Source organism: Drosophila elegans, unplaced genomic scaffold (genome assembly GCF_018152505.1).
Source record: "Drosophila elegans isolate 14027-0461.03 unplaced genomic scaffold, ASM1815250v1 contig_397, whole genome shotgun sequence".
In the NCBI taxonomy this organism is placed as follows: domain Eukaryota; kingdom Metazoa; phylum Arthropoda; class Insecta; order Diptera; family Drosophilidae; genus Drosophila; species Drosophila elegans.
This window is the reverse complement of record NW_024545782.1, coordinates 667,698-680,301: the sequence shown is the minus strand read 5'-3', so window position 1 is coordinate 680,301 and position 12,604 is coordinate 667,698. Positions and strand designations below refer to the sequence as shown.

Here is a 12,604-nt window from a genome sequence, read left to right as displayed (position 1 = left end):
TTAGCCGCCGCAGCATTAGCCGCCGCAGCATTAGCCGCAACAGCATTGGCTTCAGCAGCATTAGCAGCAGCAGCATTAGGCGCAGCAGCATTAGCAGCAGCAGCATTAGCCGCAGCAGCATTAGCCGCAGCAGCATCAGCCGCAGCAGCATTAGCCGCAGCAGCATTAGCCGCAGCAGCATCAGCCGCAGCAGCAGCGATCAGTAGCAGCAGCAGCAGCCTCAAGCGCCAGCAGCTACAGCGACTGCCTCCAAGACGGCCAGATACGGAGATTCCCTCGGTGAGTCCGTTCCGGGAACGAATGCCCGCTCTGGCCACGTGCTCATCTCCAAGTCCACCGACGCACTGCCTCCGGCCACGCTGCGCTATCCTCCGGACCAATTGACTCCGTGCGAACTCGCGCTGGTTTTCGCCGCTAGCGCTTTTCCATTCGGGCTGCAGTTTCAACCACATCCGACGTTGAAATCTGCAATAAATAAGTTTAAGATATTGTTTTGTGATATCATGCAGTCAAGATTGTCAAGTACTTACTGTGAAATCTAATCTAAAATTAGAGGCTCAAGCCCGAACCCTAGCCGCGCGTCCAACTACATCTAAATTGGGTCGCGAAATTTAATAACTTGTGGGATTTGTTTAGCGTACTTACCTTATCAGCACGTCCCTTCTTTTCCCTTGGAGCTCCTCAGGATTAGGCGACCCGGTTGGCAAACGCCTCCAATTTAGTGCCGTGCGGCGACTTTGCCTGACACTTGGAATTTTAAGCGTCTAAAAATTTCCCTTTCGGTTGTTGCCGCTTTGACCGCTTCTAATCTGGGCGACGGTCTGAGATCGGCCTTAAGAGTTTCTAACGAAGAGAATAGATTATCTATCAGTAGGAATCAATAATGAATGTATTTACTTATTAATCTTGCCAAGAATTAAATGTGAACAAGCTACCGAGATGGTTGTGTGAATTACCTTGGGTGGGGAGATGAGCCGATCCTAATCCACCAGGAATAGACTCCGGTCTGCCGGAGATGTGGTGTGCCTCCCACATCATTCTTGGGGCACCCAAGGTTGGGTGGGTGCGTCGTGGCAAGGACATCGAAGCCACCAATTTCGTCGAATTGTCTTAGTTTGCTTGATGTACATATAACTTTGTTTTGTTTTGATTTGTGGTAGAGATGGTAAATCGACGTGAGACGTCCGATGAGTCGGAATCGATTGTTCGGACTGCAGGGCATAGGGGGTACTCCGCCCTGGGACTCCGTGGCTAGCCGGCGCTGCTCTCCGGGAAAGATGCAGTTCCGTAACAATATGGCGCCCAATTTAACAAATAAAATATGTGATAGCCGAGTCGACGGCGTCTCGCATATTTATTATCTCCAGCCAGCCCACGAACGGTGGCTTGCATGACACACATGCAATTGCACCGGGATGCGGACTGGTGGAGAAAAGTTGTTTAAATTTTGTAGGAAGAAAGGGAGGCGTGTCCACTAGAAGTAGGACAATTGCTCCCGAGGCACAGTTCACAGGGATTAGCTGTGATTTGGCGGTGACATCCTCTTCGAAGGAAATCGAAGGATTCGCATCCCAGGTCGTCCGTGCAATAAGCACGAAAGGTTAAACCAAAAACGGTGATAAAACTGTGATATAGGTATTAGGGACATATTTTTTTTGTTAACGTAATTTTAATGAATGTCTTGTTTTGGGGTTACAGTGTAGTTGTTTGTTTTGTGCAGATCCTTGGGTTTTCTGGGTATTGGCGTTTTCAGATCATATCGGTTTAAAACTTAAATGTGTGGTCGTGACCCGTGACGCTGCGCTGCTCGGCCACCGCGACTTGAATGAAAAACGCAAAGTCCAAAAGGAAATCCTATGCGATCCTGCAAACAGCCGAAGTCCTTAACTGGCGACTTTCAGCACAGCTGAAAGTTAGTCCAGTTGACGAGCGGTTTGTTTAGTGAGAATTCGGACGAAATTGTAGACGCAAGACGACTGGCGCGGAGTCTACCGGCTGGGGATCGGCTACATCTCCCCTTATTGAGGCTGAAAAAAAAAAAACAAAAATAGAGAAAGAAATTTAGTCGAGGGACTTGTTTTTTGATAAGAGCTAATATTTGGTGGAATTTGTTTAGCCTTAGGTATTTGTGGGTCTTTAATATGTTTTCTTATTTATTTCTTACCTATTCATGGTTTATTGTTTCTATTTATTTATTATTATTATTTATTGGCCTGGTAATATAAGTATTCGTATTATTTAGGTGCATATTATTTAGTGGTGTTTATTTATTGTTTATTATTATTTACTAGCATTCAGTATAATTTATTTATTTATACATAATTTGGGCTTTTGGTGGCCACGTTGAATTCGGGGTTTCAGAAGTCGTGTTAGGGGTTATCAAAATTCAGGATGTCAAAGCGACAAGGCAGCAAGCATGATCACCTGCTTCGGTCGAAAGGTTTTCCAGGCGAGGACGACGAAAAGATGTGGTCCACGGATGTGGAGGGCGCTACCGAGGCTGGCTTGCCGCGCATATCGGAAGGGTTGCCCAGGACTCCGCTTGCCCGTTTGCGCCAGGGACTGCAACAAGAGCAAAAAGGACCACAGGACACAGAGCTGCAGCAGGACCTAAGGCGGCAGCAGATCCTGGAGGGAATTGGTTCCGCGGCGGATGAGTTATTGCAGCTGGACGATAAGGACGCAAGACTCCACGATCCCTTTGTGGATTCCGCGGCAAGGTCGGCCGTTAATGTGGCTTTGGCACAGGCGGCGGAGACCCATCGGAAGGCCCAAGAAGGCGAGATCCGAAGTGGCTTCCTGGAGATGATGAAGCCGATGAACGAGGTGTTAAGGCCTGCTGCTCAGCGGCCGCAGCTTCCCCTGGAGAGCATGCCGGATGAGCGAAGGCGTCCGGATTCAAGGATCAACGCGAGAATCCCTGGTCAAGCCCCGCAAGGTGCGGTGCCGAAGAGCACACAGGTCGCCGGCAGGGACGGTTCCAGGCTACCACCGCCGAGGGTGCCACCAAAACCGACGAGGAGGCCGCTGGATTTCCAGGAGTTGGAAAGTAGCAGTCCCGGGTATCCTCCGGATCATTTCAGGTCGCGCCGAGACGATGGCCCGGCCCGCAGCTGGTGCATTGAGGACCGCAGGGCCTCAGAGTTCCGGGAGGAGCCGCGTCTGTATGCCAATGTGGGGCCGGCAGCCGCCAACCAGCAATGGCGAATTGAGCGGTGGGGCGTATCCTTCGACGGGGAGGATGAGCGAAACTCGGTGGAAGATTTTCTCTTCCGGTTGGAGTTCCTGCAGCGGCAGTGCCAATGCCCGTGGCAAGAGGTGCTCCGAAACTTCCACCTGCTGCTCACTGGGCGGGCTCGGGAGTGGTACTGGGTGCACGTGCGTCACTGCAGGGTGGACAGGTGGTCCCAGCTTCGAGCCTCGCTGATGGATAGGTTCCGATGCCATCAGACGGAGCACGATCGGATGCACCAACTTCTGCAGAGGGAGCAGCAGCCCGTAGAAGGAGTTGGCGATTATATCCATGCGATGCAGCAGTTGGCGGCTCGACTGAAAAGGCCACTGTCAGAGCTGCAGCTGGTGAAGATTATTAGAAAGGGCTTGAGGGAGAGCATCGCAAGGTTTGTCTACGCGATGGATGTGCTCACGGTGGATGAACTGCGGGAAGAGTGCTGCGAGGTGGAGCGCAGTTTTGGACGACGTGGACGGACCACGTACACGCAGCCGATGCGGTGTCCTCTGGCGGAGAAGGCCAAGGTTAGCGAGGCGATTGGCCCAGATCCTGGTGAGGATCCTCCGTGGCAAGAGGTGGACGAAGTGCGGGCGAAGCCTAAAAATCCGTTCCGAGCCGGCTGCTGGAATTGCGGAGCCGTGGATCAGGGGTTCCGTGACTGCGCAGCAACAGAACGCAGACTGTTCTGCTACCGATGTGGGAAGCCCGACACCGTGTCTCCCAAATGTCCGGATTGTGCGGAAAACGGTCGGCTGGGCGATCCGAGGGCGGAGAGGATGCGTCCAGACCGGAGTTCCGCAGAGAAGAAGAGCTGGTAGGGTTAGATAAATGTTTACCTTCTAAAAATAGTAATAAGTTTGCATTACGATACTTACCTTATGCGGAGAGGATGCGGCGGTATCTAGAGACCAGGAACAGGATCTTCTCGGAGCACCAGTTAGGCGGGATGCGTATGGTGTCTCGCAAGGTGCAAAAGGCCAGGGACCGATTTCGTAAACGTCGGCACTGCCGACGCGAAGCAGTGGTTCGCCGCAGTCCGAGTTCTGACCAAGCAACTGACGGGGTTCTTGGACACTGGAGCGAGTGTGAGTCTGCTTGGAAAAGGTGGCAGAGAGCTGGTCGAGGCCTTGGATGTGCCCGTCCAGAAGTACTTATCCGCAGTCCGTACGGCCTCTGGAGAGGATCGGTCAATTATAGGACGGGTCAAGTTACCGGTGGAATACCGAGGACGGACAGAGCACATTCTCTTCTACTTGTGTCCTTACCTGGAGCAGCCAGTTTATTTTGGAGTGGATTTTTGGCAAGCATTCGGACTGGCCCCAGCGATTATAGGCCACATCGATTCGGAAGGCGTGAAGAAGGCCGAAGAATTACACGCCAGGGAGATGGAACACTACGCGGAGGTCGAGGATGATGATGAGGAGAAACCCGATCCCGAGGACCTGGACGCTTTCCAAGGCCGAGGAACAAGAGCTGGAGGAGATCAAGCAGCAGTTCTTGACTTTCTAGAGGTACCACCAGTCTGGAGAAGCACACTATTGAGCTGATGGACGGAGCCAAAGTGGTCAAGGATCGACCCTATCCGATGTCTCCCGCGAAGCAGAAGGTAGTCGAGGACGAGGTCGACAAGATGCTAGCGCTCGGAGTCATCGAGGAGAGCAAAAGCCCCTGGAGTAACCGCACCACCGTAGTATCAAGATCTGGAAAACACCGGTTCTGCTTAGACGCACGTAAGCTTAATGATGTGACCATCAAAGATGCTTACCCGTTGCCCAGCATAGACGGCATCCTGTCCAGAATTGACCAAACATACTACATTTCCAGCGTGGATTTGAAGTTCGCTTTTTGGCAGATTGAGTTGGACACGAGCAGCAAGGAATACACAGAATTTGCGGTTCCTGGTCGGCCTCTTTACCAGTTCCGTGTGATGCCTTTCGGACTCTGCAACGCATCACAGAGGCTGGTGAGACTCATGGACCGAGTAATTCCCGCTGAAATCCGCTCGAATGTGTTCGTCTACTTGGATGAACTGCTAATACTAGCGCCTGACATAAGAACGCACTTGAAGTATCTTCGCCGAGTCGCTGAATGCCTGAAGGAAGCAGGGTTAACCATTGGGCTGAGCAAGTCGAAGTTTTGCTTCAAGTCTTTGACCTACCTCGGCTTCATAGTGGGTGGAGGACGTCTGCGGATGGATCCAGGGCGTGTAGCAGCTATTAGGCGGATGCCTGAGCCAAGGACCATGAAGGAAGTGAGAGCCTTTCTTGGGACCGCTGGTTGGTACCGTCGGTTCATAAAGAACTTCGCAACTTTGGCTGCCCCGCTCACGGAATCCTTGAAGAAGACGGGAAATAAGAAGTTTTCCTTGAGTCCAGAAGCACAGCTGACTTCAACATCGAACACAGGAAAGGAAGCGAGAACGTTGTGGCAGATACCCTTTTGCGTTGTGTTGAAGAGCTAACGGTGGACCCGTCAGAGTTGCTCGGCTTCGAGACCACTGAGTTTGCTGGAGAAGAGTACACGGAGTTGTTACAAGAGGTGGAAAAAAACTTGGCCAACCTACCTGACTTGAGGATAATGGATGGTCTCATCTTCAAGAGAGTCTTTTCGGCAAATCTGGATGACGAGGTGGAAGGCTTCGAATGGAAGTTGTGGATTCCCCAGAGTCTGACCCACAGCATAATTGAGCGTGCACATTCGGATCCAACGGCAGCTCATGGCGGAATGGGAAAAACTCTGGAAACCTACGGCGGCAGTTTTACTGGCCTGGCATGGCACTGCAAGTCCGGGAGTTCATACGCAGGTGTGAAGTGTGCAAGGAGACGAAATCCCCGAATTTCCGGATGCAAGTTGGTATCGGTGAGAGAGTCCAGACTGAGCAGCCATTCCAGAAGCTGTACATCGATTTCCTGGGAAAGTATCCGAGGTCGAAGAAGGGACAGGCCTACATCTTCATTGTGGTGGATCACTTCTCCAAATACACATTTTTGAAAGCCATGCAAGAGGCATCGGCCTCCAATGTAGTGGAGTTCCTCATTCACGAGGTTTTCTACAAGTTTGGGGTTCCAGAAATTGTGCATTCGGACAACGGCCGCCAGTTTACGTCCAAGATCTTCGAGGAGGCGATGGAAAGCTTTGGCATCACGCACATCAAAACGCCAGTCCACTCTCTGCAAAGCAACGCAGCGGAAAGGGTAAACCAAAGCGTGTTGGCGGCGATCCGAAGCTACTTAGAAGAAGACCATCGAGAATGGGACGCGTATCTTCTGGAGATTGAGGTGGCCCTCCGCAACGCGGTCCATTCAGCAACGGGAGAAGCTCCGTTCTTCACCGTATTCGGACGACACATGTTCCCGAACGGAGCCAGCTACAAGTTGGCAAGGAAGTTGAAGTCGCTGTGTGATCACGAAATGTCTGGGATGAGAACAGTTGATAAACTCCAAGTGATCCATGACAAGGTGCAGAAGAACCTCGAAGATGCATACGATCGGAGTCGCCTGCGGTACGACAAAAGGGCTCGTACTTTCCTTGCGAAGCCAGGTCAGGAAGTGTATCGCCACAACTTTGCCCCCAGCGATTTCAAAAAGGCCTTCAATGCAAAGTTTGCTCGGAAGTTCCTAAAAGCTCGGGTGGTCAGGACAGTCGGCAATAATGCAATAATCGAGCTTGAAGATCTTCAAGGACGACCGATCGGAGTGTACCATGCCAAGGACATTAGGTTGTGATCTGGAAAGAGGAATAACAAAGTACACGAGCTCAGAATCGGCATGTGTCTACTTCCCGTAAAGCGTGGGCCCCGCGTTGGACACCGTTGGAACTGCATCTTGGTATCGAGGCCGGCTGAATCCGAATAGTCCAAATCCAAATGCTCCCAAGTATTCCTGCGCTTGTCTAAAACTCTGTGTTAGCGTCTCTCGGAATCCAGGGTGGTGTTGCATTTTCAGTTGAAGCCGTCTGGAAAATACTTAAACGAACCGATACGTCAGCAGGTCCCGCTATCGATAAGATTTGGTGGTGACACCGACTATTGATAGCGGGAGAGGATCTAGATATTTAAATTTAGCCCGGTTCGCTCGTTAACTGGGTTAGATGGCCTTGAATACGTTCGCTGACCCATCTTGAGAGAGCGGGAGGGAAAATGGCGAACGACTTTGGTGTAGGTCAGGGTTTTGCTTTAGTTGCTGCAAGAAGTAGTAGAATAACGGTCGGAAAAAAACCCAAAATTTAAGTTCGTGATTAGTGTTTGAATAACTCAAAGTGAGTGGTTATTTATTAGTCCGGAACTTGTAAATTACAGTGTTTTTTTTTATATTGAAGCCGCCGGGGACCCTAACTAAAGGGCCCCGGAAATTTAAAAGATTTGGGAAGTGAACACTTACCAGGCGGACCTAACCTGGTCGTCGTCCACCAGCCGCCGCAGCATTAGCGCCGCAGCATTAGCGCCGCAGCATTAGCCGCCGCAGCATTAGCCGCAACAGCATTGGCCTCAGCAGCATTAGCAGCAGCAGCATTAGCCGCAGCAGCATTAGCCTCAGCAGCATTAGCAGCAGCAGCATTAGCAGCAGCAGCATTAGCCGCAGCAGCATTAGCCGCAGCAGCATCAGCCGCAGCCGCATTAGCCGCAGCAGCATTAGCCGCAGCAGCATCAGCCGCAGCAGCAACGATCAGTAGCAGCAGCCGCAGCCTCAAGCGCCAGCAGCTACAGCGACTGCCTCCAAGACGGCCAGATACGGAGATTCCCTCGGTGAGTCCGTTCCGGGAACGAATGCCCGCGCTGGCCACGTGGTCATCTCCAAGTCCACCGACGCACTGCCTCCGGCCACGCTGCGCTATCCTCCGGACCAATTGACTCCGTGCGAACTCGCGCTGGTTTTCGCCGCTAGCGCTTTTCCATTCGGGCTGCAGTTTCAACCACATCCGACGTTGAAATCTGCAATAAATAAGTTTTAGTTATTGTTTTGTGATATCATGCAGTCAAGATTGTCAAGTACTTACTGTGAAATCTAATCTAAAATTAGAGGCTCAAGCCCGAACCCTAGCCGCGCGTCCAACTACATCTAAATTGGGTCGCGAAATTTAATAACTTGTGGGATTTGTTTAGCGTACTTACCTTATCAGCACGTCCCTTCTTTTCCCTTGGATTAGGCGATTTCCCAGGATTAGGCGACCCGGTTGGCAAACGCCTCCAATTTAGTGCCGTGCGGCGACTTTGCCTGACACTTGGAACTTTAAGCGTCTAAAAATTTCCCTTTCGGTTGTTGCCGCTTTGACCGCTTCTCATCTGGGCGACTGTCTGAGATCGGCCTTAAGAGTTTCTAACGAAGAGAATAGATTATCTATCAGTAGGAATCAATAATGAATGTATTTACTTATTAATCTTGCCAAGAATTAAATGTGAACAAGCTACCGAGATGGTTGTGTGAATTACCTTGGGCGGGGAGTTGAGTCGATCCTAATCCACCAGGAATAGACTCCGGTCTGCCGGAGATGGGGTGTGCCTCCCACATCTTTCTTGGGGCACCCAAGGTTGGGTGGGTGCGTCGTGGCAAGGACATCGAAGCCACAAATTTCGTCGAATTGTCTTAGTTTGCTTGATGTACATATAACTTTGTTTTGTTTTGATTTGTGGTAGAGATGGTAAATCGACGTGAGACGTCCGATGAGTCGGAATCGATTGTTCGGACTGCAGGGCATAGGGGGTACTCCGCCCTGGGACTCCGTGGCTAGCCGGCGCTGCCCTCCGGGAAAGATGCAGTTCCGTAACAGTTTCTCACGCCAAGCAACAAGGGCACACAATTCGAGAATTCCTGAGCGACAATGGAGGAGAATTCTACTGTGCAAGAGTGAGAGAAACTCTTCAGGAAGCTGGTATAAATTTTCGACTCACCGCTCCCTATACTCCAGAACAAAACGGTGGTGTCGAGAGAGAGAATCGAACGATAGTCGAAATGGCGAGAACTTTCAAGTATTCTAATCCAGAAATAAAATTTCCAGAAGCAATTTGGGCAGAGTTGGTCAGCACAGCAGTCTACGTTCTCAATAGGACGGGCAAATCTTCATTGAAAGGTCTGAGCCCATACCAACTTTGGCTGGGCAAGAAACCAAGAATCAAACATCTTCGAATCGTAGGATCGACATTCCATGCCAAAAAAGGAAAGAAGATGGACGAAAAAGCTGAAAAGGGGTACCTGGTGGGTTACGACGGAGATGAGAGATATCGTATTTACTTACCAGAAAAGCACTAAGTAGTCGTGTCGAGGGACGTAAAATTTCAAGAGAAATTCAGCAATTGTGAACCAGGCGCCAACCTACCTTTTCAAGATTTTGGATCCAAGGACGTCGTAGAAGACAAGGAAGAAGAAGACGCGGATTTGCACAAGAACGAGGACGAAGACACACTTCAGGAGCAAGACTTGAAAGAAGACACAGCCGAAACAGGAAGCGAAGACAATTACGAAACCGGAGTAGAAACAAGCTTTGACGAAGAAAACAACATGCAACCAACGCGATTGAGGGATCGTTCGAAGTTGAAGAGACCGGAGCATCTGGATGACTACGTAGCAGCAACCGAGAATTTTGTGCTGGAGAGTCCAGATTCCTTCCATGAAGACATCAACAGCAACGTCGAGTGGAAAAAGGCAATGGACAGGGAAATTGATTCCTTACATCAGAATGAAACTTGGAGCTTCAAGACTCCCCAGAGGATCGAAAGCACTTCCGTGTAAGTGGGTTTATCGAGTCATAACCCACCCCGACGGAAGTATCGACAAATGCAATGCTCGCTTGGTCATCAAAGGATTCGCCCAGAGACGAGGGATTGATTACGACCAAACTTTTAGCTCTGTCGCAAGAATGGAAACAATCCGCTCAGTGTTGAGCGTTGCAGCCAAAAATGTTATGTTTTTGGTCCAGTTTGACGTCTCGACAGCTTTTCTAAACGGTGAATTGGACGACAAGGAGATTTACATGCAACAACCTGAGGGATACGAGCAAGGACAGGGGCTTGTGTGCAGATTGAAGAAGAGTCTCTACGGGCTTAAGCAAGGGCCGAGATGTTGGCAAGAACGCTTCGGAGGTTTCCTGCGGAAACACAATTTCAAAGTCAGCGAGGCAGATCCATGTCTCTACATCAGGGAAAGGAATGGCAAAAAGATTATACTCGTTGTTTATGTAAATGATGGACTCGCCGCAGCAACAGAAACGAAAGATTTGTAAGAATTTTTGGACGAGTTATAATCAGAGTTCAAAATTGTCTCAAGCAAGACTGAATGCTTCTTGGGACTCGAAATCAAGAAACAAGAAAATGGACTACAAATTAGTCAACAAGCATATGCCACAAAGATTTTGGAGCGATTCAGATTCTCGGATTGCAAAGCTGTTTCAACCCCACTTCTCAAGAATTTGGAAATTACGACAGCAGGGAAAGAATCAGAGACGACTGCGTTCCCTTATCGCAAAGCTATCGGAGCTCTCATGTACCTCATGCTTGGAACTAGGCCAGACTTGGCTTTCAGCATGGGATTTCTTTCAAGAACGCTTGAAAATCCTGCGAAAGAAAACATTGCACAAGAGGGTTTTCCGTTACATTTCCGGAACAATCAACGTTGGGATAGTCTATCGGAAACAGAAGAAGGGAATCCTCGAATGCTACAGCGATGCTGACTTTGGTGGATGCACGAAGACTGGGAGGTCTACATCAGGGATCATCATCATGTTTGCCTCAGGAGCCATTTCATGGAAAAGTCAAAGGCAGGCTATGGTGGCCATTTCTACTACAGAGGCTGAGATCGTAGCAGTCAATGAAGCTGCAAAAGAAATAATTTGGCTTAAAAGATTGTTTCAGGAAATCGACAGACCGAGCCCCGATTCTCCAGGTCGATAATGCTGCTGCTATGAGACTGGCCCAAAACCCCGAGTTCCATCGGAGGACGAAGCACATAGCCAACAAGCACTTCTTAATCAGGGAAAGAATTGCTGAGGGAGTATTTGGGATCGAACAAATCCCGACTGAGGAACAACTCGCAGATATGATGACGAAGCCGATCCTCAATACTCGTCTCCGGATTCTTTGCAACAAGATTGGACTCTTCCGAAGGAGAAAAACACCATTTATTTTTGCTTTATATAGAGTCATAAAATTTTCAAGTTTGTCAATTGAATTGTTATTTTTGAATTCTCACAAGAGAAAGTGTTGAAGATAAATGTTTCAAATTGAAAAAGATATACCATATGTGGTATATTTCACTTTTCCAGCCTGCGGTCATACTGGCCGAACATAACCAAAAAGCTGTCGAAGAGAGTAAATAAACAAAAGTTTTATTTTCAAGAAATATCGTTTATTTACTGGCCTAAGTAACTAATGAAGTAAAAGTTATAATAGGGACCATTCGCCGCAGTCCGAGTCCTGACCAAGCAACTGGCGGTGTTGTTGGAAACTGGAGCGAGTGTTAGTTTGCTTAGTTAAAGGTTGCGGAGAGCTGGTAGAGGCATTGGATGTGCCCGTCCAGAAATACCTATCCGCAGTCCGAACGGCATCTGGAGACGGACAGAGCACATTCGCTTTTATTTATGTCCTTACCTGGAGCAGCCATTTTATTTTGGAGTGGATTTTTGGCAAGCGTTCGGAGTGGCTCCAGCAATAATAGGCCACATCGATCCCGAAAGCGTGAAGAAGGCTGAAGAAATACTCGCTAGGGAGATGGAGCACTACGCTGAGGTCGAGAATGATGACGAGGAGAAAGCCGATCCCGAAGACCTGGACGCTTTCCAAAGCCGATGAACAAGAGCTAGAGGATATCAAGCAGCAGTTCTTGACTTTCGCGAGAGATGGCTTAGGTACCACCAGTCTGGAGTAGCACAAGATTGAGCTGATTGACGGAAGCAGAAGGTGGAAAAGGTGGAAGGTCTGGAAAACACCGGTTCTGCTTAGACGCACGTAAGCTTAATAATGTGACCATTAAAGATGCTTACCCGTTGCCCAGTATAGACGGCATCCTGTCCAGAATCGACCAAGCGTATTACATTTCCAGCGTGGATTTGAAGTTTGCTTTTTGGCAGATTGAGTTGGACACGAACAGCAAGGAATAAACAGCACTTACGGTTCCTGGTCGGCCTCATTACCAGTTCCGTGTGATGCCTTTCGGACTCTGTAACGCATTACAGAGGCCGGTGAGACTCATGGACCGAGTAATTCCAGCTGAGTTACGCTCGAATGTGTTTGTCTACTTGGATGACCTACTAATACTAGCGCAGACATGAGAACGCACGTAAAGTACCATAGGTTTGAGAAAGTCGTAGTTTTGCTTCAAGTCTTTGACCTACCTCGGTCTCATAGTAGGTGGAGGTCATCTAGTGGAGGTCACCAAGGACCAT

The 12,604-nt window shown here is 49.5% G+C and overlaps 1 long non-coding RNA gene across 2 annotated transcripts; it reads right to left on the bottom strand.

Moving 5' to 3' along the window:
* Positions 1 to 167: 167 nt before the first annotated feature.
* LOC121467363 lies at positions 168 to 2,045 on the bottom strand. Of its 2 annotated transcripts, XR_005977479.1 has the most exons (4): positions 957 to 2,045; positions 646 to 843; positions 531 to 592; positions 168 to 465 (listed from the first exon to the last, which is right to left on the bottom strand). It is a non-coding gene; the product is annotated as an uncharacterized LOC121467363 (long non-coding RNA). The 2 variants fall into 2 exon arrangements; XR_005977478.1 differs by having other exon boundaries at positions 531 to 843; positions 957 to 2,044.
* Positions 2,046 to 12,604: the final 10,559 nt, after the last annotated feature.